Genomic DNA, 25082 nt, shown 5'->3' with positions numbered 1-25082 from the left:
AAAGATTAAGAGGAGGAGGGAGACATTTAAAATTTAAAAAAGGAATCATAAGTTCAAACACCAAGAGAAGGAGAAAGAAACTTATAGATAAGTTTAAAGTTAAAGAGAAAAACGAATCGTAAATTCAAACACCAAGAAAAAGAGAGAGAATTTTATATGAGTTTAAGATGAAAAATGAAAAGGAACCATAAGTTCAAACACCAAGATAAAAGAAAACATGTTCGTAACCAAGAGAAATAGGAAGAAATTTATAGATGAATTTAAAATTAAGAAGAAAAAATAATCATAAATGTAAATAAAATGAGAAGAAAGAAAACGTTAATACATAAATATGTTTAAGAAAAAGGAATCATAATTTCAAACACTGAAGACGGAGGGCGAAGTTACAAGTTAAGAAGAAAAAAGAATCATAAATACAAGATATGGAGGAAGAAGTTTATAATTAAGAACAAAAAGCAATCATAAGTTTCAACAAAAAAAAGAGATAAATGTTATAGATAAGTTTAAGATTAAGTAACGAAAGGAATCATAAGTTCAAACACCAAGAGAAAGGGGAAAAAGTTTATAACCAAGAGAAAGAGGAAGAAGTTTATAGATAAGTTTAAGATTAAGAAAGGAAAGGAATCTTAAGTTCAAACACCAAGAGAAAGGGGAAGAAGTTTATAACCAAGAGAAAGAGGAAGAAGTTTATAGATAATTTTAAGATTAAGAAAGGAAAGGAATCATAAGTTCAAACAACAAGAAAAAGGGGAAAAAGTTTATAACCAAGAGAAAGAGGAAGAAGTTTATAGATAAGTTTAAGATTAAGAAAGGAAAGGAATCTTAAGTTCAAACAACAAGAGAAAGGGGAAGAAGTTTATAACCAAGAGAAAGAGGAAGAAGTTTATAGATAAGTTTAAGATTAAGAAAGGAAAGGAATCATAAGTTCAAACACCAAGAAAAAGGGGAAAAAGTTTATAACCAAGAGAAAGAGGAAGAAGTTTATAGATAAGTTTAAGATTAAGAAAGGAAAGGAATCATAAGTTCAAACAACAAGAGAAAGGGGAAGAAGTTTATAACCAAGAGAAAGAGGAAGAAGTTTATAGATAAGTTTAAGATTAAGAAAGGAAAGGAATCTTAAGTTCAAACACCAAGAGAAAGGGGAAGAAGTTTATAACCAAGAGAAAGAGGAAGAATTTATAGATAAGTTTAAAATTAAGAGGGGAAAAAATCATAAGTTCATAGGCCAAGAGCAACTAGAAGTTTGTATATAAGTATAAAATGAAGGATAAAAAAGAATCACAAGTTCAAACATCTGGAGAAGAAGGAAGAAGTTTATAGATAAGTTTAAAATTAAGAAGGAATAGGAAACATCAGTTGAAACACCAAGAAAAAGAGGAAGAATTTTATATATACTTCAGATTGAAAAGAGAAGGAAACAACAAAAATCTATCAATTCGACAATGTTTTAGCTACCCTCTAAACTTCAGCAAATGCATGTACTTTATATTTGTTATTACTTACTTACAAATGGCTTATAGAGAAGCCGAAGGTTTATTGCCCCCCTCACATAAGCCCGCCATCGATCCCTATCCTGAGCAAGATTAATCCAGTCTCTACCATCATATCCCATTTGCCTCAAATTCATTTCAATATTATCCTCTCATCTATTTCTAGGCCTTCTCAAAGGTCTTTTTCCCACAGATCTTCCAACTAACATTATATATGCATTTGTAGATTTACCCATATGTGCTACATGCCCTGCTCATCTCAAACGTTTGGATTTAATGTTCCTAATTATGTCAGGTGAAGAATACAATGCGTGCAGTTGTGCGTTGTGTAACTTTCTCCATTCTACTGCAACTTCATCCCCCTTAGGCGCAAATATTTTCCTAAGCACCTTATTCTCGAACACCTTTAACCTCTGTTCCCCTCTCAAAGTGAGAGCCTAAATTTCACAACAATATAGGGCCTAGAACAATAGGTAATATAACTTTTATAAACTCTAACTTTCATTTTTTCAAGCAGACTGGATGACAAATGCTTCTCAGCCGAATAAAATAGCCATGTCCCATATTTATTCTGCGTTTAATTTCCTCTCTAGTGTTATTTTATATTTGTTACTGTTGCTCTAAAATATTTGAATTGTCCCATATTTTCAAAGAATAAATTTCTATATATTTCCATTTCATACTATATTCTGGTCACGAGACGTAATCATATACTTTGTGTTTTCAGGATTTATCTCCAAACCTGTCTCATTATTTGATTCAATTAAAATTACCGTGTTTTCCCTAATATTATCTGCATTTTCTCCTAACATATTCACATCATCCGCATAAACTAGCAACTCAAGTAAACTATTCAATTCCACATCCTCCCTATTTTCCTAGACTTTCCTATTGGCATATTCGAGAGAAAAGTTAAAAAGTAGAGGTGATAGTGCACCTCCTTTATTTGTTATACGCTAGTAAAACACATACCTACTGTTTCTTTTTGCTCTGCCAGATCATATACTGTGCTACTCGGGCCATCAGATACCTGCACTATTTGTGTAAATTCTGACTAACCACTTCTAACATCATGGAATCGATTTAAGCAAGCGTAGGTGACTGTGTTTGGAGAATTATTTAAAGTGGCACTGAACCTTCGGTTGAGTTTTCTGTCCTGATTTTACATTATTTGAACACTTCTGTCACATCTTGACCTTCTTGAACGACATTTTCCGAACATTGCATATACTTTCATCAGTTTGAGAACAATTCACACAAGCAAGATCAAATTCTAGTCTATGAAAATTAGTTGTTGAACTTACATGTGACGACAGTTGTTTGACGAAAGGCAGTTCTCCCAATACTGCTGCTCGTTCAGGAGCCGAGAGCACTTCCTGTCCAGCTGTTTTTAGAGAGTAGTTGAGCACTCCGTTGACACTCATCTTCTCTTAGAAGCCAGCTGATTTTCGGCATACCATCTCGAAGAGTAGGCTTTCCACGCACCTCAAATGGACCTGTTGAAATATCATCTTCAATTTTTGGACTATTTAAGCAGACTAAATTGTCTAAAATTTTGGGATATATGAAATATTTTTAAATCTAATTTATATTTACAATATAATAATCCAGTAAGATTATTTTATTTCCTTACCGCTAAGAGGAATTTGGAATTTGGCTAATATCAAGGCCCAAGAAAACATACGACAAACACAGACATTTAGGTTTATCCAGTTCCTATGGACGGGCGGGTTTTCTACTGGGCTTGGCAGTCAATACGAATTAGAATTTATTTTGTGGTGATCTTGTGATTGAAATGGATATTTGTAGGTTTTTTATACTGCAACAGCTAGTCTTTATGATTTTGATATAGTCAATAATACAACCCGACACATGCAAAGATTTTTAGTTCTTAGTCGTAATGTGCAGAATCATGTTAGAAAATGTACTAACAATTGTCCAAGAATGTCGCTACCCCTTCCAAACACCTCGCTCTTACGCTATCCTATAGTATCTTTGAGTAGGGGAGGATCCTTGCTATCAGCCATCCTTTGGTAACGCTATTGTAAAGATTAAATCATCTTGTTTTTAATATAAACACAGAGGTCATGTATTTCCAGGTCATATATTGTGCTGCCCGGGCCGGGTATGTGAATACCTGCACTACTTGTGTAAATTCTGACTAACCACTTCTAACATCATGGAATCGATTTAAGCAAGCGTAGGTGACTCTGTTTGGAGAATTATTTAAAGTGGCACTGAACTTTTGGTTCAGTTTTCTGTCCTGATTTTACATTATTTGAACACTTCTGTCACATCTTGACCTTCTTGAACAACATTTTCCAAAATTGCATATACTTTCATCAGCTTGAGAACAATTCACACAAGCAAGATCAAAATCTAGTCTATGAAAATTAGTTGTACTTAAATTTGACGAGAGTTTTCTGACGAAAGGCAGTTCTCCTAGTACTGCTGCTCGTTCAGGAGTCTAGATCACTTCCCGTTCCAGCTGTTTTCGGAGAGTAGTTGAGCACTCCGTTGGCACAAATCTTCTCTTAGAAGCCAGCTGATTTTCGGCATCACCTCGAAGAGTAGGCTTTCCACGCACGTCAAATGGACCTGTTGAAACAGCATTTTCCAATTTTTGGACTTCTGTAAAGGAATGCAAAAGCGAAGTGTCAAAGACGTATTTAGGCAGACTAAATTGTCTAAAATTTTGGGGCATATGAAATATTTTTACATCTCATTTATATTTACAATATAATAATCGAGTAAGCTTGTTTCATTTCCTTACCTCTAAAGGGAATTTGTAATTTGGCTAATATCAAGGCTCAAGAAAACATATGACAAACACAACACATTTGGGTTTATCCAATTCCTATGGACGGGCAATGTTTTCTACTGGATTTGACAGTCAGTATTAATAAGAATTTATTTTGTGGTGATCATGTGATTGAAATGAATGTTTGTAGGTTTTCTATACTGCAACAGCTAGTGTTTATGTTTCTGACATAGTCGCTAATACAACCCGACACATGCAAAGATTTTCAGTTCTTAGTCTTAATGTGCAGGATCTTGTCAGAAAATGTACTAACAATAATTGTCCAAGAATGTCGCTACCTCATCCAAACCCCTCGCTCTTATGCTATCTCGTAGTATCTTTGAGTGGGGGAGGATCCTTGCTATCAGCCTTCCTTTGGTAACGCTATTGTAAAGATTTTATCATTTTATTTTTAATAAAAACACAGAGTTCATGACAATGATGAGTTAGTATCCAAAAAGTCCTTCGATACTATTTGGTGGGGTGCATGACGGAAGTTTGTAACGCAGCTGAGCATAGTGGAATTGCCAATTAACGGTAAGAAAATAAAACTGGCGTAATGTCAAAAATAATACTGGTTTTCCAATTGTAGCAAGTTACAAATTGCTATGTATGTAATCATTTTAAAATCTTTTAAATAAAAGAATTACGAATATAGAACCACATTACGTATGCCCTCCTCATTTTACAATTTAGTTACATTGTTATTTCAAAATGGTATTTATCGTAACCATTGCAATGCTGCGAAATAATATTTACAAATGTTTTTGAAAAATACAAGTTTTCAGTATTCCGAGAGTCATAACTATGGTCTTCGTTATTATGTTTGCCTCTTTATCTACCTGTGTTTACAAAATCAATACACAACGCTGTGTTACTACATGGAAGTTTCCAAAATTTTTATGTTATAGCCTATGACTTCAGGAATGAACATAACCTAACTTTATATACTGAATATGTTTAGATCTAATGTTGCTACTCTCAGTAAGTAATACGAGATGGATCCGTTCTATGCATACTTTGTTATCTAGGAAACTTTCTAAGAATCTTTATAACATTTCTAATAACTATTGTAATTAATATATAGTATAAATTGTTATCTTATAATGCACAATAACACAGTCCACTTTTGTCTCAAAATTTCTCGCCAATACTCTTTCCGCAAGCTGGTACTGCCAACTTATGAAAGATTGTTACTTTTTTTTTAATATTACGACCAAAAGGAGATGTGTGACATGCAATATATTTTACTGTGTAATATAGGTCTACGTAGAAAATAACACGTATACTCTTATATTCTCTTTCTCCTGTAAAATTATTTCACCCTCTCATTTCTTCTTCCTCAATATTTAATTTTCATCGTAATTTTATTTTCTTCTTCTTCTTCTCTCTGTTTCTTCCGTTACTACTAATCTTTCTTCCAATTTTTATTCTTCCTCTCTTATCTGTTCCCTCTGTCGTTTTCTTTACAATATTCTTGCCTTCTCTCCCTCTTCATTAGTCTTTTTCTTCTAAAATCCTTCCAACTAAACCCAGTGTTGTTTCACAATTAACAGAGTAAGTTGAAATATTAAATTCTATAATTCGGTATATTCATGTACTATTGGCAACACTGACTATTATCTTCGTCATCTAGTCATAGAAGTAATAACTAAAGAAACCACACTTACATCAACAAATTATCGATCACTATCGATTAGCAGGGCCAGGTATCTTTGAACGTCGGTGTATGATTGGCGACACATTATTATCTTCGCCATCTATTAATCGAGTAATAATTAAAGAAGTCACACTTACACGAGCAAATTATCGATCGCTATCGATTAGTAGGGGTCAGGTACCTTTGAACGCTGATCGTGTAAGCGAACTTTCTAACCAGGGGATGTCAGAACCAAAGATATAGCAAATTGTCAAATTTCATTAATCTCCAATAAATGTTTTATTTCCAAAATAATGAGTTTTCTTTTTTCTGGCCATAATTATTACCTTCATATAGACATATTACCTGCACATTGTAAGATTTTCAAAACATGAAAAACAAAGCACTCTGATTTAAAGAAAGGTCTTAGATTATTTTTCTATATATGCATAAAGAATCAAAGTTCATGCAGACACACGAACTTTTTATTTAGGGAATATCAGAGTCATGAAAAAAATTAATTAAAATTCAGGTGGCCATATTACCTTCAGATACCTCAGTTGATACAGCGTCGTTAACTAACCAAGTGAAAAAAAAAAAAAAAAGATATGAAGTTTGATGGTGCTTATAGAATTAGGCTACATTTTCGTGTATGCATGAACAGTTGGATAAGATTTTAGTATTCAATTTGTGACGAAACATGAGGTTGTATTTGGACGCAGTTATGAACAGTGGACCAACCGAAAATTTGAAAAAATTGAGATATATGCACAAATCTGTTGTTGGCTTGATTATTTAACTCGGAAAATATGAAGAATGTGATATCTGCATTTTGCTGCTATTTAGCCTATAAGTAAAATTATTGCATAAAATTCATTTATATATTTTGCTTTGCAATATTAAATCAACACCTGGTGTGTTATTAAAAATAGGTTAACCTTTTTATTTTATTATTTGTGCTACTTTTTGTAACAGTATGAATGTTACAGCAGTTCTTGCATAAAATGTTTAGGCCTAATAAAAACCAAATTTATTTCAATGGTCAATATCTGGAAAACAGGTTTTTGGTGCGGCGGTTAGTCTGTTATTGCGTAACTCCGCCATTTCATATTACGTATGTTATTATATGTGTACGTGCATGTGATTTTAAATTTCGACGTACTTACATATAGGCTTATATTTCAATGCACTTATAGACTTGTATTTCGATGTACTCGTACATATGTATGTATTTATTTACACTGCAAGTGGGCAAGCACCCGGTGGCAGTGGTATACACAATATAAACAATACATAATAAAATGATAAACAATACACAATAAAATTTACAATACACAATATAATTATACAATACACAATACAATTTTATACACAATACAATAAGAATACACAACACAATTTAACACAATAATTACAATTAATAATAAAACATAAATAAAATACCTAATTTTACAATACAACCTACATATGTGTACGCCCTACATAAGTTTCAATAGTCTTTCACTTTACTCTCATCTCACTCACTGTAGTGGCACTATGACGCATTTCACTGACACTTTAGCACACATTTCACTGACACTCTGTAACACATTTCACTGACACTATAGAACACATTTCATTGACGCTATAAATTATCACTGATCGGAACTGTTCACTGCACTGTAAAACCATAACTTCACTGACTCACCTCGCTTCACTGATACAACAGTTGAAATAAGTCAAATAATTACACCCTTATGCATACTTATAAACAGAACTACATTTAAACTAAACATTTCTAGTCTAAGGCCCTCTTACACGCTATTTTTAAATAATTTACAATTCAAACCAAGGAAGTAACTCGTCAGGTTAAATAAATAAATGTCACCTTAAAAATTAAATTTAATTTGCACTTTATACACAACTTTTTAAGTTATCCTTGAATCTCTTTAAGGAAGGACAGCCCTCAAAGACCGCTGCAGGTACGTTATTCCAATCATTTATAGTTCTTTTTAAAAATGAGAATTTAGCTACATCCGTTTTCTGTTTCCTACATTTGATTTCAAAATCATGATCGTTCCTACCATAGTACGTTGGCTTTTCTAACCGAGCCGTTATGACTACCCATGCTTTCTGACCTAGATGTGCTCTATACAATGATCTTATTCTAGTTTTCCTACGTCTGTTTTCCAAAGTTTCCCATTTAAGTTCTTTTATCGTATCGTTTCCATCTTCTCTTTTACCTTTAACAAATTTAGCTGTCCTATACTGGATTCTTTCTAAGGAATTTATCTGATATATTCTATAGGGATCCCAACATGTGGTTCCGTATTCCATTAACGGTCGCACTAACGTTAGATATGCTATTTCCCTCGATTTGGGGCTAGCCTTTCTCAAGATTCTCATAATAAAGTGAAGAGCCTTCCATGCTTTACCCATAACATTATCAACATGCTCTCCTCAAGAAAATTTGGAGTTTAAATACACTCCTAGGTACTTACAACATAGTTCTTGCGGAATTACAACACCACTGAATTCGTAATTCGATATATGGATTGTATTATATCTACATTAATATGGACTATGCATGAAATCATATTTGTATGCCGCAAGGACTTATTTGTCACTATACTTGAAAAATTAATTTATGATAATTAATGTTGCGGTATCGCCGATAAATATAAGCATCTGTAAATAAAAATGCATCGGTTAATCACTCACTTACACCTTTGACGTAATTTATACAATTGAAAGAGGCGTGGCTAAAATAAATTTCTGTACCACAATTAAAGAGAAAGAGTTCAGGTTGTACGTCCATTTACCAGCTTTGGAAACGTATAATTGTTGTCAATAGGTTTATTGACTAGATATCAAACATGGGCGGGGTTCGGGAGAGACACAAAGTCGAGGGACCACCCATTTACACTCTGAATTCAACTCGACTTAATGAATTCAATTGAAGTGAAGGGATAGCTTCAAAACTCCAGTCTTGACACAATATACCTCCAAAATGAACCTGATGACAATGTTTCTTTAGATTACGGTATCCAAGGGGTTAAATAATGCTTTTTATTGTCATTATTATTCTATTCTCAACTTTTATTTGTTTGGAATGACTTGAAATAAATGGAGATGTGTCCGTGACGAGGCGTGTAACAGCTCAAGTCTTGCACCCAATTTATGGCCCGTGTTTGCATCGAGTCGGGAGATGAATGGACGGTAATTGGCTCTATTCAGGGCTGCAAAGCAAGTAAAGACTCATGGCAGCTCTTCACTTCACGCCCGTTACATAATGCCGACGTAACTCTTTCGATGAGGCAAATCACTCACCTGGTTGGGTTACACTATAAAGTCACAGTCGTTTAGATTTATGCTAGCAGTTCTCTCTGGTAGTATGAAGACTTAACTGTGTAAGTGGGACTCGATTATATCACATATTTAACAAGATAAGTTCTCTGAACGCTAGGCATAGAAAATAAGACGAAGAAAGTTAGATAAATTACAAAGTATACTAAACAAGAAAAGTTATTAAAGCATATTATTGGTTCTCAATAAATTAATTCATCAGGTTTACAATGCCTTACGCATATTTCAGTTCAGATTTTGTTTTGATTGCTTTTCCCCACTATTCTTCGTCTTCATAAACTTTCTTCTTCCATTTGCTTCTCTTGCATTACGTTTACTGTTTCTTATATTTAAGTAAAATTTTAACTTTCTCTCTTTTCACTTTTTTATTATTAAACCCATTAATGGAAGTTAAGGTTATTGTCAAGGGTAGGTCAGTTTTGATGGTAAATCCACTATATGATGTAGAAGAGCTTTTTAAAATTCATGTATTTTGTGTTTTATGACGATGGCATAATATATATTGTACAGTAGTGGCAAAAAAAAAGCCGGACCGACCCTTGTTGCTGATTTCAGAGCCGTGTTCACTCCAGGGCACGATAGACTGTTAACTAAGACTTTCGTGGTTCGAATCCTGCCTGGGAAGGAAACTTTTTTTTTTTTCCTTATTCAAATGTATTCCCAATATTTTTCGATTGCTGGTAAAATTCATGTTCTGGGAATAGTAAGTTAATTAAGTAGTAAAATATCCGAGGTTTTCCCCAACCATAAGATAAATACCAGGTAATATTTTGGCGAATCCTCGGTGTTCACCTCATCGCACTACATCTCGCCAAATTACTGTAAAAAAAAATTGTAAAAAATTGTAGGAAATTGCAAAATTGTAAAATATTGTAAAAATTGTAAAAGAAATGTAAAAATTGTAATTCTAATTGAATCTTGTAAAATTTTGACTTGTTCCACATCTTAAAGATTCATTGCTAATGTAAGATCTGTGGAATATAATAAATGAAATGAAAAAAAAAATGAAACATGAAACCAATTATCAAAGCACTGTACCCATTCTCCTAGAGGGACTTCAGACATCAGCTCGTTGAAGGCCTCAAATACAGCTTCAGCGGTTTTAACCCTTCAGTGCTTGCGCCATAATTTGTGACACCAGTAGGTCTACTCGCGTAGATTACATTTGTAATCAATCTCTATTTTTTTAATAATCAATTCTTTTGCACGTCTGAATATGTAATTTTACAACATAGGCTATATAATATAATAACAGTAACATTACTGATTCTATTAAACTGTTTGTGATACAACAGTGTAACTGTATTTGAAATATAATATTTAAATCAGTGATGACAGTATAATACAGAGTGGAAGTGAAATAACCTTGCAGATTGAAAGGGACGATAGGGTACACTTAAATGAATCGAAAACCTATATTACGTTTTGTGATTAAATGCACGGTTAATTAGAAAATTAAGTTGAAGTTTCAGCAGTCCGGCAACCTCGGCGCTAACACACACTAATTGTGATACAGATGTAAGAGGTCAACGAACTCGGTTTGTCACGGTAGGTGAGCTGCTCTTTGACAAGACGTTGCCACTTGCTCGCATCGTGCAGTGGCTTGAAATTAGATGATTTAAAATTAAATTTACACGAAAGCCGTTCATGCTATTGAAATGCGCCAGAGGGATAAATTACTCTTTATTAGATTTACTATCAATATGGACAAACATCACGATCCTATTCGCAATAGTTACCGAATAAGAGGTTGTTAAACATTTGGGAGACAATATTTTTTTCTGAAAAAAAAAAAACTACGAAACTTCCACCAATATGATATTATAATTTTTATTATATACAACATGAGCTATTGGCTCTGAAAATCTGCAAGGCTATTTCACTTCCACCCTGTATAATGAGCGATATTATGATGCAAGGAATACTTACTTACTTACTTACTCACTGGCTTTTAATGAACCCGGAGATTCATTGCCGCCCTCACATAAGCCCGCCATTGGTCCCTATCCTGAGCAAGATTAATCCAGTCTCTACCATTATATCCTACCTCCCTCAAATCCATTTTAATATTATCCTCCCATCTACGTCTCGGCCTCCCCAAAGGTCTTTTCCCCTCTGGCCTCCCAACTAACACTCTATATCCATTTATGGATTCGCCCATAGGTGCTATATGCCCTGCCCATCTCAAACGTCTGGATTTAATGTTCCTAATTACGTCAGGTGAAGGATACAATGCGTGCAGCTCTGCGTTGTGTAACTTTCTCCATTCTCCTGTAACTTCATCCCTCTTAGCCCCAAATATTTTCCTAAGAACCTTATTCTCAAACACCCTTATCTTTGTTCCTCTCTCAAAGTGAGAGTCCAAGTTTCACAGCCATACAGAACAACCGGTAATATAACTGTTTTATAAATTCTAACTTTCAGATTTTTTGACAGCAGACGAGATGATAAAAGCTTCTCAACCGAATAATAACAGGCATTTCCCATATTTATTCTGCGTTTAATTTCCTCCCGAGTGTCATTTATTTGTTACTGTTGCTCCAAGATATTTGAATTTTTCCACCTCTTCGAAGGATAAATCTCCAACTTTTATAGTTCCATTTCGTACAATATTCTGGTCACATGATGCAAGGAATGCAATTAAAAACTCTATTGTTATTATTATATAGATTTATTTGTTAGTAATTATAAACTACACTATACAACAATTATCTCCTACTTCTAAAATTAAACCCACTATTGGATTCAACTACATGTCTGTTTAATATGAGAAGAAGTCATTGTTCTATATGATCGAATATGTCCACGTAATCATTTTATATTTAAGAAATAAGCACTGAAACAACAGAAAATAGGTGTAAAAATGTCTTATGAACGACTTATACTGGGTGTTCAGTTCAAAATGTGTCTTGGCTCGCTGTATGCCTTCATGTGGCTAGCTGATGAGCCTAGAGAATTCAAACTTCCTACACTTCCGCAGCTCAGGTGTATAATCTAAGAGGCAGAGAAGTTGGCTAGCAAGTACGGCGTTCATTCTGAAGAGTACGTGCCGATACGTACGGTAAAGCCAGTAGTGGCAGGAATGTGAACTGTTTGGAAATACGTACTGTCGGGATATGGGGAGAGGGTTAAGACGATTACTTACGTATTTGTTTACATTAACTTCGACGGTCAACATGGACACGGAGCATTTGATTTGTGTTGTGGAATGTTATCGTATGCAACCGATGATAACAAATACCCTGCGTACGACTTGCCGGCGCAAAACACAGTTCGAAAGAGGTTATGGTAGCACACAGACCGTACAGACCGCCATCTGTTGCTACGACGTTCAAGTTATACCGTACACGTTCTCAAGTTCAGATTGAAGAACGCCTTAAATAATAGGCAACTTCTCTAACATATAAGCTGAAACTCGCTTCAAATCGGTGACCCAACAACAGTGACGTCATGACACACTTTGAAATGAACACCCAGTAGTAGGAATAAATCAAATCACAAATAAGTAAATCGAAATTATGCTCTTGTATTCTCTACAGTTAAAAACACTGACGTTAGCACTCGCGCGGATTAAATGTATAATCCACTCTAAAAACATAATATATTGATACACAGAAACAAGTTACAATTACATCCAAACACTCTAGACAACAGGGCTGAACTATAACAGGAAGGTACTGACACTTTCACGCTATCAGCATAGAAAGCGGAGATGTGATGACGTAATAAACAGCAGTGGATTACAAATGTATGCCGCGCGAGTACTGGAGCATTTTCTTCTTCATGGTTGATAACAAGAAGAAGTCGCACGGCACCAGATCAGGACTGTAGGGCGTTTGTGTCACAACTGAAGTAACCGAAAATTCTGCCGTCTGCTCCGCAGTGTGGGACGGTGCGTTGTCGTGGTGGAGGACGATACGGATTCGAGGTCATCTTGTAGGCAAACAAATCAAATTGTATAGACCTACTATCGGCATTAAACGTACGATGACTCTCCAGTGGAACAGAGGTGATATGATGAGAATGACGAAAGAATGAGACAACCATCTTCTTGCCAGTGTTTCGGCCTCTTTTGACTTCCATCGGCTTATCTTCGTCCGGGAAGATCATTATGCCGATTGTCATTTATTTCATGGCTTATATTTTTTTTCTCCCTGCAACATAGTCCTAGTAAGCTTATATTAAATTAATTTTCATCATTTTACTAGCTAATTCAAATCTTAAATTAATTACAATTGATTGAATTAAATTAGCTCATAAATTAAGTTACTACTTTACCTTATAGGTTTACCTAAATTTAAAAAAATGTGTAGCCTACTAGTCTTTAAAACTTTAAAACTTAACTGAAGAATATAGCTGGAGAACCTTTTAAGTGTAGTGTAAATATTTGTAATTTAAATATGTATTGTATTGATTAAGGCTGGTTGAGTGGAAGAGAAGGCCTTATGGCCTTAACTCTGCCAGCGAAAATAAAACATTATTATTATTATTATTATTATTATTATTATTATTATTATTATTATTATTATAAGAGTAAATCTATTTTTCGCCACTTGTTATGATCTCAAAACAACAGAAGACTTTTTGAAGTATTTCTGTGCACCAATCTACAAGTGTTTGTTTATCAGCTTCTATCACAGTATGTGGAGAAAGTGTTAAATTGTGTCGTTTCCAACAGGTTAAACCATATCGGATGACAGATTGAGCTAAACCTATATAAACTAATCGCAGAATTTGAAGGGATGCAAGAGCGAAGGATAACAAACTTATAATCCACGCGAGTAGACCTACTGGTGTGATGAATCCACATTCCATACTAGTGGTAGCGAATCTGGGGTAGCGAAAATCCACAACTGGCAGGGTCAACTGCATGGCTCACCAGATCTGACCGCCCTCGAATTTTTCCTTTGGGGGTTTGTCAAAGATCGAGTGTTTGTTCCACCTTTACCTGCCCATTTCCCTTGACTGTATCGCAGTTGCAGAAGTGACCCCTGATCTACTGACTCGTGTGTGGCAAGAAATTGACTATAGGCTGGATGTATGCTATATTACAAACCGTATTCACATTGAACCTACATAACTACTTGGTACAAACTTGATGTATTTTCCTTTAAAATGAAACCTTAACCATTTCTGTAAGATACTTACTTACTTACTTACAAATGGCTTTTAAGGAACCCGAAGGTTCATTGCCGCCCTCACATAAGCCCGCCATCGGTCCCTATCCTGTGCAAGATTAATCCAGTCTCTATCATCATATCCCACCTCCCTCAAATCCATTTTAATATTATCCTCCCATCTACATCTCGGCCTCCCCAAAGGTCTTTTTCCCTCCGGTCTCCCAACTAACACTCTATATGCATTTCTGGATTCGCCCATACGTGCTACATGCCCTGCCCATCTCAAACGTCTGGATTTAATGTTCCTAATTATGCCAGGTGAAGAATACAATGCGTGCAGTTCTGCGTTGTGTAACTTTCTCCATTCTCCTGTAACTTCATCCCGCTTAGCCCCAAATATTTTCCTAAGCACCTTATTCTCAAACACCCTGAACCTATGTTCCTCTCTCAGAGTGAGAGTCCAAGTTTCACAACCATACAGAACAACCGGTAGGCCTAATATAACTATTTTATAAATTCTAACTTTCAGATTTTTTGACAGCAGACTAGATGATAAAACCTTCTCAACCGAATAATAACACGCATTTCCTATATTTATTCTGCGTTTAATTTCCTCCCGAGTGTCATTTATATTTGTTATTGTTGCTCCAAGATATTTGAATTTTTCCACCCCTTCGAAGGATAAATCTCCAATTTTTATATTTCCATTTCGTACAATATTCTGGTCACGAGACATAATCATATACTTTGTCTTTTCGGGATTTACTTGTGTAAGATATGTGAATAAATTTCTATAGGCTTCTAAAGTTGAAACACTCTGTATAGGACATTTGTAATCATCGTTAATTGAACAAGCAGCAAAATTTGCAGAAATGTTCTGTGTTACTCATGTAAAAAATGGTTAGAACATACAAATTCAAACTCCAGTGACGATAATAACTATTATGATTTTAGCCAGAGATGTAAAACGATTATATGCTGTATGTCCTTCTTTCCTAAAACTCACAGGCGCCTCTCATATGCGTTTTATTTCTCCAAGATTCCAAGTATATTAATAAAACGATAATTACTAATTATTAAGCATATCGAATATCCTTTGGCGCTAGAACTAATTAATTTGTATGTAAAGCTTGTTCTTACAAGCGGAAAATAATACGAGCTTTAATAGGATAAGAGCTTGTCAGTGTGCAGAGCGTGTTGCCGCACCACAGCTGTTGCGCGCAATGTTGCATTAATTAAGCAAAGGACACTGTAGAATAATGTTGCGGGATAATTGCTACACGGTAATTTAGATAACTCTGCCTTCATTTTCTTGTTTCGTACAGCCGGTTATCACAAGGCTAAAACTGTTAATTTCGCCAAAAAATTACAAGCTGCAATTAAGAATCTTTCGTGGTTCTTTTATTTTCCTGCTCACATCTGACTTGCGAGCAGTTCTGGCCACCCACCTGCTATTCAAGACCTTCTACTAATTCGACAAGGATTAAGTATAAGTCTTTCAACTTTACAGTTTCCATCATTATCATCGTCATCATCACAACTATCATCACTGATTCACTACCATTATTTTAACACTTTTTGAATTTAATTTGATGAAATTGAAATAACAAATTACAATTACATATCTAAAATATACAACTAAGATGTATTTAAAATCATCCGTCCTCAAGTGAGGTTGACCACTGGGATCCGGAATTAATAAACATAAAAGATAAATGGAAATGAAACGAGTAAAATAATTATTCGATTTGTATATTAAAACAAAAATTTATGTGTTAACATATAAATGACAGTGTAGAATTTGAAGAGAGGCCTTCAGAATTTCCATCACAATCTTCTGAACCTCATAAAAGGGAATTTTAAATGATTTAAGAATATTACATGTAAATTTTGGTAAATAACCCCTCGCTCCAAATAGTAAGCCTGTAACATCCCAGTTGTAAAGCGAAATGCCATATTTTTCACTGAGGCATGGAAGACAAGGTACATATTTAGCTTGCTTGTCATTTTTTATCTGCAGTACCTGATTCGTGTCTCGTTCAAAGCAAATCGTAGGGTCTAAGACCATCGCTTTCTGAGTTCTTCTATTGATGGCAATTATATCGACTCTTCTATGAGAATCATCTTCAGACGCACAATGAACCTCCTCATGTACTTCCCATCCTCTGTTTCTTAGCAGGTTGGCAATTACTGTACGGGCACGATGGTGTCTGTTGTTACGCAGTAGCTCTCCCTTCTTACAGAACCCCAGTACGTGGCCAAGTGTTTCAGTCTCGCTGCAGCCGGAATGGCGATAACGGGTAGTACTGAAGGTTCTGCCAGGGACAGATCTTACTGCGATGACGTTGCAAGACATCTTGATGGCATTGATGTATTCCGAGGACACTTTTTAGAGGAGATCCAGGAGTTGGCTTTGGGGCATTCTTCACATGTACAAATACTTTTGCCTTTATGTTGGAGCTGGCACCATGACTGGAATGATTGTTTTCTGAGAACTCTGAGATGTTTTCCTTTAGTTTGCACATAAAAGAGCAAATGTTCGTGCTTGGAAAAGTTCCGAACTTCCAGTTACATGGGCCTAATATAATACTAGAAATTAAGGGACATTAGGACTCAGTTTTCGGCCAAAATTAGAAAAAAAAAAACTATGCAAGGTGATTCAGGAAGAGTTACCGCCAAATACGGAACTTATTTCAGAAGACATTTTAAGCAAAAATGTCATATAAATATCACTGCTGTTCTCAATATTTTCAGTTACAATAATTTAAAATTGTTTGTAAAATAAGTACCTTTTTTCTTTAGGTTTAAAGGCAAAGGTATATTACAAATAGAAAAATAAACTATTCAGAAGTATCATTTCTTTAATTAGCTATTACTCAAAAGCTAAAAATTTGTTGTGAATTCCTTAGTTGCTTCGTGCATATATATTTTATTTTATTTTTTATTATTTTTTTTAGGTTTTTAAGTACAAAAACATTCTTATGCACTTATCACAACGATTGTTACAAATTACTCCAGTTCTAGCGACTTGATTCTTTACAGTTAAATTTTGCATCCTAATGTAGCCTACAGTCTTAAAGAGTTTACAAGAGTAGCTTGATTTGTAACAATAATTGTGATACGTGCACAAGAATAATGTAATTTTGTAGTTTAAAATCAAAGAAAAAAATTGTGTACGAAGCAACTAACTAATTCACAACAAATTTTTAGATTTTGGATAATAGCCAATTGAAGAAATGATACTTCTGAATAGTTCATTCTCTATTTGTGATATTCTTTTACCCTTAAAACTAAAGAAAAAGGTATTTTACAAACAATTTTAAATTAATGTAATTCCGAAAATATTTCTAATAAGACTTATGTTTATATGCCATTTTTTGCTCAAAATGTCTTCAGAAATAAGCTCCATCAGTGGCGGTAACTCCTGAATTACCCTGTATATTTGTAATATTTTATCAGTCTTGCTAATAAACCGAGACTTACGCAGAGTTGAGACAGAAAAATTTGCTAATAAACCATGCATAAGTGATGGATGTATAAACAGGCTATAAGTATACAACGGGAATTGCTTTGCAGTATTTATATACACGAAACCCCTTGTTTAAGCGTTGTATATAGAGAAAAAATGACCGCCCTTCTAACAGCTGTTCGTATCGACTGTCATTTTATGATGATGGTTGCCTTGTAACCACAGAAGAACAAACCAAAGAGCACAGAATAATTAGAATAATATTGCTGTAGCTTGTACTCTTTGACCAAAATATAGTGTGGTAATCGATTAGAGCCAGTTGTACTATCGATATTAACACCCCACATTAGAGCGCTCTACCGGATGCAATAGAGATCCTCAGATATTCAATTACCTTTCATAACGAAGTAATGACGAAACTATGACGTAGCTGTGTAACAGTTATACTGTTATACACGACGTATGTAGTGATTATTAGTTAAGGAATTTACACACGACTTATAAACGAGCTACTCATTGTATAAGTATAAGACAGTTAAAATGTCTGTATATAGAGTTTTTATTAGAAAGACCGTATATAAGTAGTTACTTATAGGCCTACAGTTATTTAACATTTTGTCCTGTATTTAGGCCCTGCCCGCCATTTTTAAAGATCTGGTCGCTATTTTTGAAAATGCTACACACAGCTCTTTCAAATCTACCACACCTACTAAAATGTGAATTTTCTCGAAACTAAGTTTTTGGTCAATAAAAATGTCCCTAGCGGCTTCCACTTGCAATGATTACATGCAACTGTGCTAGAATACTCCGCACTCAAAATCACAATGTTATGCATAGAATCAACTCTTCATTAAAAATTGCATGATATGAATTTTTAACTTTAAAACATTAAAGAAATTATTAAGCAATAATTGTGGATCTTGATTACACACTCTTAACACGTTATATCACTTAGACATATAGTTTTTAAGTGGGTTATTTAACGATGTTGCATCAACTACTAGGTTATTCAGCGTCGATGGGATTGGTGACACAGAGATAGTATTTGGCGAGATGAGGCAGAGGATTCGCCATACTTTACCTGACATTTGCCTTACGGTTGGGAAAAAACCTCGGAAAAAACTCACCCAGGTAATCAGCCCAAGCGGGAATCGAATCCACGCCCCAGCGCAACTTCGGATCAGCAGGCAAGAGCCTCAGCAGACTGGGCTATGTCGGTGGTTAGGAATAAGTTATAATAACCACTTGCATATGTTAAAATGTAAACAAAGTTATAAATTACCTAGTTGACTAGTTTCCGTTTCGTGTCAGTCATCTTCAGAACTGAATAATTTCGAGGGAAAAATTGTTCCGGAGCCAGGTATCGAACCCGGGACCTTTGGTTTAACGTACCAACGCTCTACCACTGAGCTACTCGGGAACTCTAACCGACACCGATCCAATTTTTCCCTCTATATCCACAGACCTCAAAGTGGGCTGACAACCGTCAAGCAACCAACTTCGAGTGCACACTAACTCCGTGTGACTTAAATTGTGGTTTTCTGTTAACGAACAGTAACGTGTATTATGCAAATCAAGATTTCAGGTATAACTCCCTGTAAAGTTGATTTGAATAATTTCGAGGGAAAAATTGTTCCGGAGCCAGGTATCGAACCCGGGACCTTTGGTTTAACGTACCAACGCTCTACCACTGAGCTACTCGGGAACTCTAACCGACACCGATCCATTTTATTACTTGCTATATGTTCAATTGAATTATGATATTCACTTAATTTTAACCCTTGTTTTCTCAGTTTGGCCCACTATAACTCTGAACCCTTCATATTATTGTATGACTCTATATAAATCCTATGTCGATATACTAAAAATGTCTCTAAAGAAGCGAATTTTGTAAAATCTAAATTGAACTTTCATGGAGTTTTCTAAGCAAGCTTATAGAAACTCTCTGAAGCGCACTCACAACACGTTAGCCAATTTGATTCGCTCTAGGTTACTCCTCAGTATTCTCTATTCACACTTGTATAATTCTGAATTTACCCTACCCACTTACAATCCCTAAACGTAGGCTACTTCGTAAGGTCAATTCGCCCTTTCACAGACTGCTGGAATGAATTTGTTTGAAATATAGGCCTAATGCCCTATACAAAAAAAAAAACCTGGAGAATTCTACAAAGCAGATGGCAAAGAATTTACAACACTTTTGAGGTTAGTATATACTAAGTTCATAATAATTTTAGTGAGTTGAAAAGCGCGACTATTCCCTTGACAAAGGACCACCCACAAGAGGCTGAAGTCAACAATATCAACAATAGAAGGAAGACCCTCATTGTCACACTTGAAGTCAATGCGAAGAATGGGGTTCTTCACAAGATGTTATAGACCCACCAGAGAGCACCATTATGTTAGGGCCCGGGTGCGTGGCACAAGGTTCATAGGCTACATTTCGTCCAGAACAAACTGCCTCAAAAGAACATGTATCAATTAATGGATTATTGTGCTCAGATTCTTCTATATCTTTTTTCTTCTTCTTCTGTACGTCATGAAGTATAATATATACTGTTTTGACTTCACAATAAATTATACCAATTTGTGCTCAGCGCGTAGATAAAGAAACATCCAGCGTTTTGAAGCTAACAAAAGAACTGCTAATGAGCTCATATGAAAACCTTCCTTTAACTGCGCACATAGATTTCTACAGCAGGTAAACAAATAGTATAACATGTGACAGAGGATTCATAGTATGCCTGTAATTGCGTGAAACGCTTATTCTTTCGGTATTTCGATTTTTAAGCAAAATTAATTCAATTTATTGAAATTATTACAAATTATATGCACGTATTTAAAATATATGGTTTGCATCCAAAAGAGCAAATGCTTGTGCTTGAAGAAGATCTAGTTATACAGGGCTTTCATTTCAAAACTTCCCAGTCTAAATAACTAATAATTTAAATTGAATTCAATTTAAACAAAAAACACGGCAATTAATATATTGAGGAGGAAGTCTGAAACCATGTTTATTGCATTTTACATTTCACCCCCTGTAAGAAATTAAGTCTATGCCTCTAGCTAACACCATGTCAATACAAGAGTCTGATTCGTTGCTAAGTAAGTGACGTCAGAATACGATCACAACCCATCGCCGTTGCTAAGTGACTGACGTCAGATGTTGAAATTTTCGAGACATTTTATTCATTTACCCCTCGAACGTAAACGTATCACACTCCTCAGTAGCTAAGGAAATGACGTCATAACAGTGTGATGTAACGTATTGCCGTTGCTAATCAAATGACGTCAGATGTTGAAATTTTCGAGACAATTTATTAATTTGACACTCAAGCATAAACTTTTCACGTTCATCCATTGCTAAGCAAGTGACATCGAAATAGTGTGATGTAACATACTGCAGTTGCTAAGCAACTGACGTTAGTTGTTGAAATTTTCGAGATATTTAATTAATTTCACACTCAAGCATAAATTTTCCACGTTCATCCATTGCTAAGCAAGTGACAAGAGAATAGTGTGATGTAATCTATTGTCGTTGCTAAACAACTGACGTCAAATGTTGAAATTTTCGAGACATTTTATTAATTTGACACTCAAGCATAAACTTTCCACGTTCATCCATTGCTAAGCAAGTGACATCAGAATAGTGTGATGTAACCTATTGCCGTTGATAAACAACTGACTTCAGATGTTGAAATTTTCGAGACATTTTATTAATTTGACACTCAAGCATAAACGTTTCATGTTCATCCATTGCTAAGCAAATGACAACAGAATAGTGTGATGTAACATATTGCCGTTGCTAAACAACTGACGTCAGATGTTGAAATTTTCGAGACATTTTATTAATTTGACACTCAAACATGAACTTTTCACGTTCATCCACGTTCAAGTGACAGCAGAATAGTGTGATGTAATCTATTGCTGTTGCTAAACAACTGACATCAGATGTTAAAATTTTCTTAACATTTTATTCATTTAACCCTCGAACGTAAACGTGTCACACTCATCCGTAGCTAAGCAAATGACGTCAGAACAGTGTGATGTAACCTATTGCCGTTGCTAATAAAATGACGTCAGATGATGAAATTTTCGAGACTTTTATTAATTTGACACTCAAGCATGAACTTTTCACGCTCATCTATTGCTAAGCAAGTGACAACAGAATAGTGTGATGTAATCTATTGTCGTTGCTAAGCAGTTGACGTTAGATGTTAAGATTTTCTTAACATCTTATTCATTTAGCACACAAGCATTAACTTTTCACGCTCATCCGTTACTAAGTAAATGACATCAGAAAAGTGTGATGTAATCTATTGTCGATGCTAAGCAGTTGACGTTGGATGTTAAGATTTTCTTAACATTTTATCATTTAGCACTCAAGCATGAACATTTCACGGTCATCCTTTGCTAAGCAAATGACGTCAGAAGAGTGTGATGTATTGTATTGCCGTTGCTAAGCAGTTGACGTTAGATGTTAATATTTTCTTAACATCTTATCCATTTGACACTCAAGCATAAACGTTTTATCTTAAAATATAGGCGATAATAAATAAATTATTATTATTATTATTATTATTAATATAAGTAGGCCTGTACTTAAAGAGGGAGAAGGTTCGCAGGAAAATTGAAGCAGAGATGGTACAAGATCATAACTTCACCCAGGCAATTTTTCTCAACCAGGATTTGAACCCAGGCCCGCTCGTTTCATTGTCAGGCATGGTAACCGTTACTCTACAGCGTTGTACGAGCACCCGCATACAGATTGACGTAAGTGGACGTAGATCAATGTGAAATTCCTCCGACGAAGACGGTTATAACGTCAAATCATGCATTTTATTGACTGCTCCTCGACAATGAGTCAAGTCTTTATTATTTGATTTCACCTCGTTGAGATGCGCCGCCCTTCGTTAACCTTCTAATCGCCGTGTGTTTGCATTACAATGGACACGGAGATGTACTTGTATGGTCCAACCAGAGGGTGACGAAGCCGGTTCTTTCTGAATGAGCTACAAGGACTATATTTGACGCTCATCATGGAACCATGTAAATGTTGATGATCAAGCAACGTAAGCATACCGGGTACATTAAGTGCAAGAGTGGCTCTTCACTACTTGCACAGCTTACGCTTATGATATTGTGTACAGTAACTTTATGCATATTTCATTTCAAACAACCGCAATGCGTTATTTAAATAGAATAATATATTCGCTAGTAATTATTTCACATTTCTACCTAACACTATTTATCGCAAATTCCACTGGAGGTCCGCGACTCATGCTTTGAGAATTTTTTTTTTTTTTGTAAATTGAATCGGTGAAATGCAAAAGGAAAATATTCCATGATGAATTGTTTGTGCTTGTAAATTGAATTATCTACTTGATATGAATTACACAATTCTGTATAGCTCAACTAAAATACGCATGTAATATGAATTAATCTGTATGATATATATTACTTACTTACTTACTTACAAATGGCTTTTAAGGAACCCGAAGGTTCATTGCCGCCCTCACATAAGCCCGCCAGCGGTCCCTATCCTGTGCAAGATTAATCCAGTCTCTATCATCATATCCCACCTCCCTCAAATCCATTTTAATATTATCCTCCCATCTACGTCTCGGCCTCCCTAAAGGTCTTTTTCCCTCCGGTCTCCCAACTAACACTCTATATGCATTTCTGGATTCGCCCATACGTGCTACATGCCCTGCCCATCTCAAACGTCTGGATTTAATGTTCCTAATTATGTCAGGTGAAGAATACAATGCGTGCAGTTCTGTGTTATGTAACTTTCTCCATTCTCCTGTAACTTCATCCCGCTTAGCCCCAAATATTTTCCTTAGCACCTTATTCTCAAACACCCTGAACCTATGTTCCTCTCTCAGAGTGAGAGTCCAAGTTTCACAACCATACAGAAGAACCGGTAATATAACTGTTTTATAAATTCTAACTTTCAGATTTTTCGACAGCAGACTGGATGATAAGAGCTTCTCAACCGAATAATAACACGCATTTCCCATATTTATTCTGCGTTTAATTTCCTCCCGAGTGTCATTTATATTTGTTACTGTTGCTCCAAGATATTTGAATTTTTCCACCTCTTCGAAGGATAAATCTCCAATTTTTATATTTCCATTTCGTACAATATTCTGGTCACGAGACATAATCATATACTTTGTCTTTTCGGGATTTACTTCCAAACCGATCGCTCTACTTGCTTCAAGTAAAATTTCCGTGTTTTCCCTAATCGTTTGTGTATTTTCTCCTAACATATTCACGTCATCCGCATAGACAAGAAGCTGATGTAACCCATTCAATTCCAAACCCTGCCTGTTATCCTGAACTTTCCTAATGGCATATTCTAGCGCGAAGTTAAAAAGTAAAGGTGATAGTGCATCTCCCTGCTTTAGCCCGCAGTGAATTGGAAAAGCATCAGATAGAAACTGACCTATACGGACTCTGCTGTATGTTTCACTGAGACACATTTTAATTAATCGAACTAGTTTCTTGGGAATACCAAATTCAATAAGAATATCATATAATACTTCCCTCTTAACCGAGTCATAAGCCTTTTTGAAATCTATGAATAACTGATGTACTGTACCCTTATACTCCCATTTTTTCTCCATTATCTGTCGAATACAAAAAATCTGATCAATAGTCGATCTATTACGCCGAAAACCGCACTGATGATCCCCAATAATTTCATCTACGTACGGAGCTAATCTTCTCAAAAGAATATTGGACAAAATTTTGTACGACGTCAACAAAAGTGATATTCCTCGAAAGTTACCACAGTTGGTTTTGTCCCCCTTTTTAAAAATAGGTACAATTATGGACTCCTTCCATTGTTCTGGTACAATTTCCTTTTCCCAAATAGCAAGTACAAGTTTATAAATTTCGCTATATAATGCACTCCCACCCTCTTGTATTAATTCTGCTGGAATTTGATCGATACCTGGAGACTTGTACTTTTTCAGATTTTCTATCGCAATTTCGACTTCTGAAAGCGTGGGTTCGGGTATAAATGGCTCAGCAGTTTGTATTTCAATTTCGTCCCGATCATTTCTATTTGGCCTATGTACATTTAGTAGTTGCGCAAAATAGTTTTTCCATCTGTTTAGGATTGATGGAGAGTCTGCAAGCAAGTCACCATTCTCATCCTTGATCACGTTTACCCTTGGCTGATATCCGTTCTTAAATTCCTTTATACCCT

The sequence above is a fragment of the Periplaneta americana genome, chromosome 1 (genome assembly GCF_040183065.1).
Source record: "Periplaneta americana isolate PAMFEO1 chromosome 1, P.americana_PAMFEO1_priV1, whole genome shotgun sequence".
NCBI classification, from domain to species: domain Eukaryota; kingdom Metazoa; phylum Arthropoda; class Insecta; order Blattodea; family Blattidae; genus Periplaneta; species Periplaneta americana.
The sequence above is the reverse complement of the archived record's forward strand: the minus strand, read 5'-3'. Positions refer to the sequence as shown.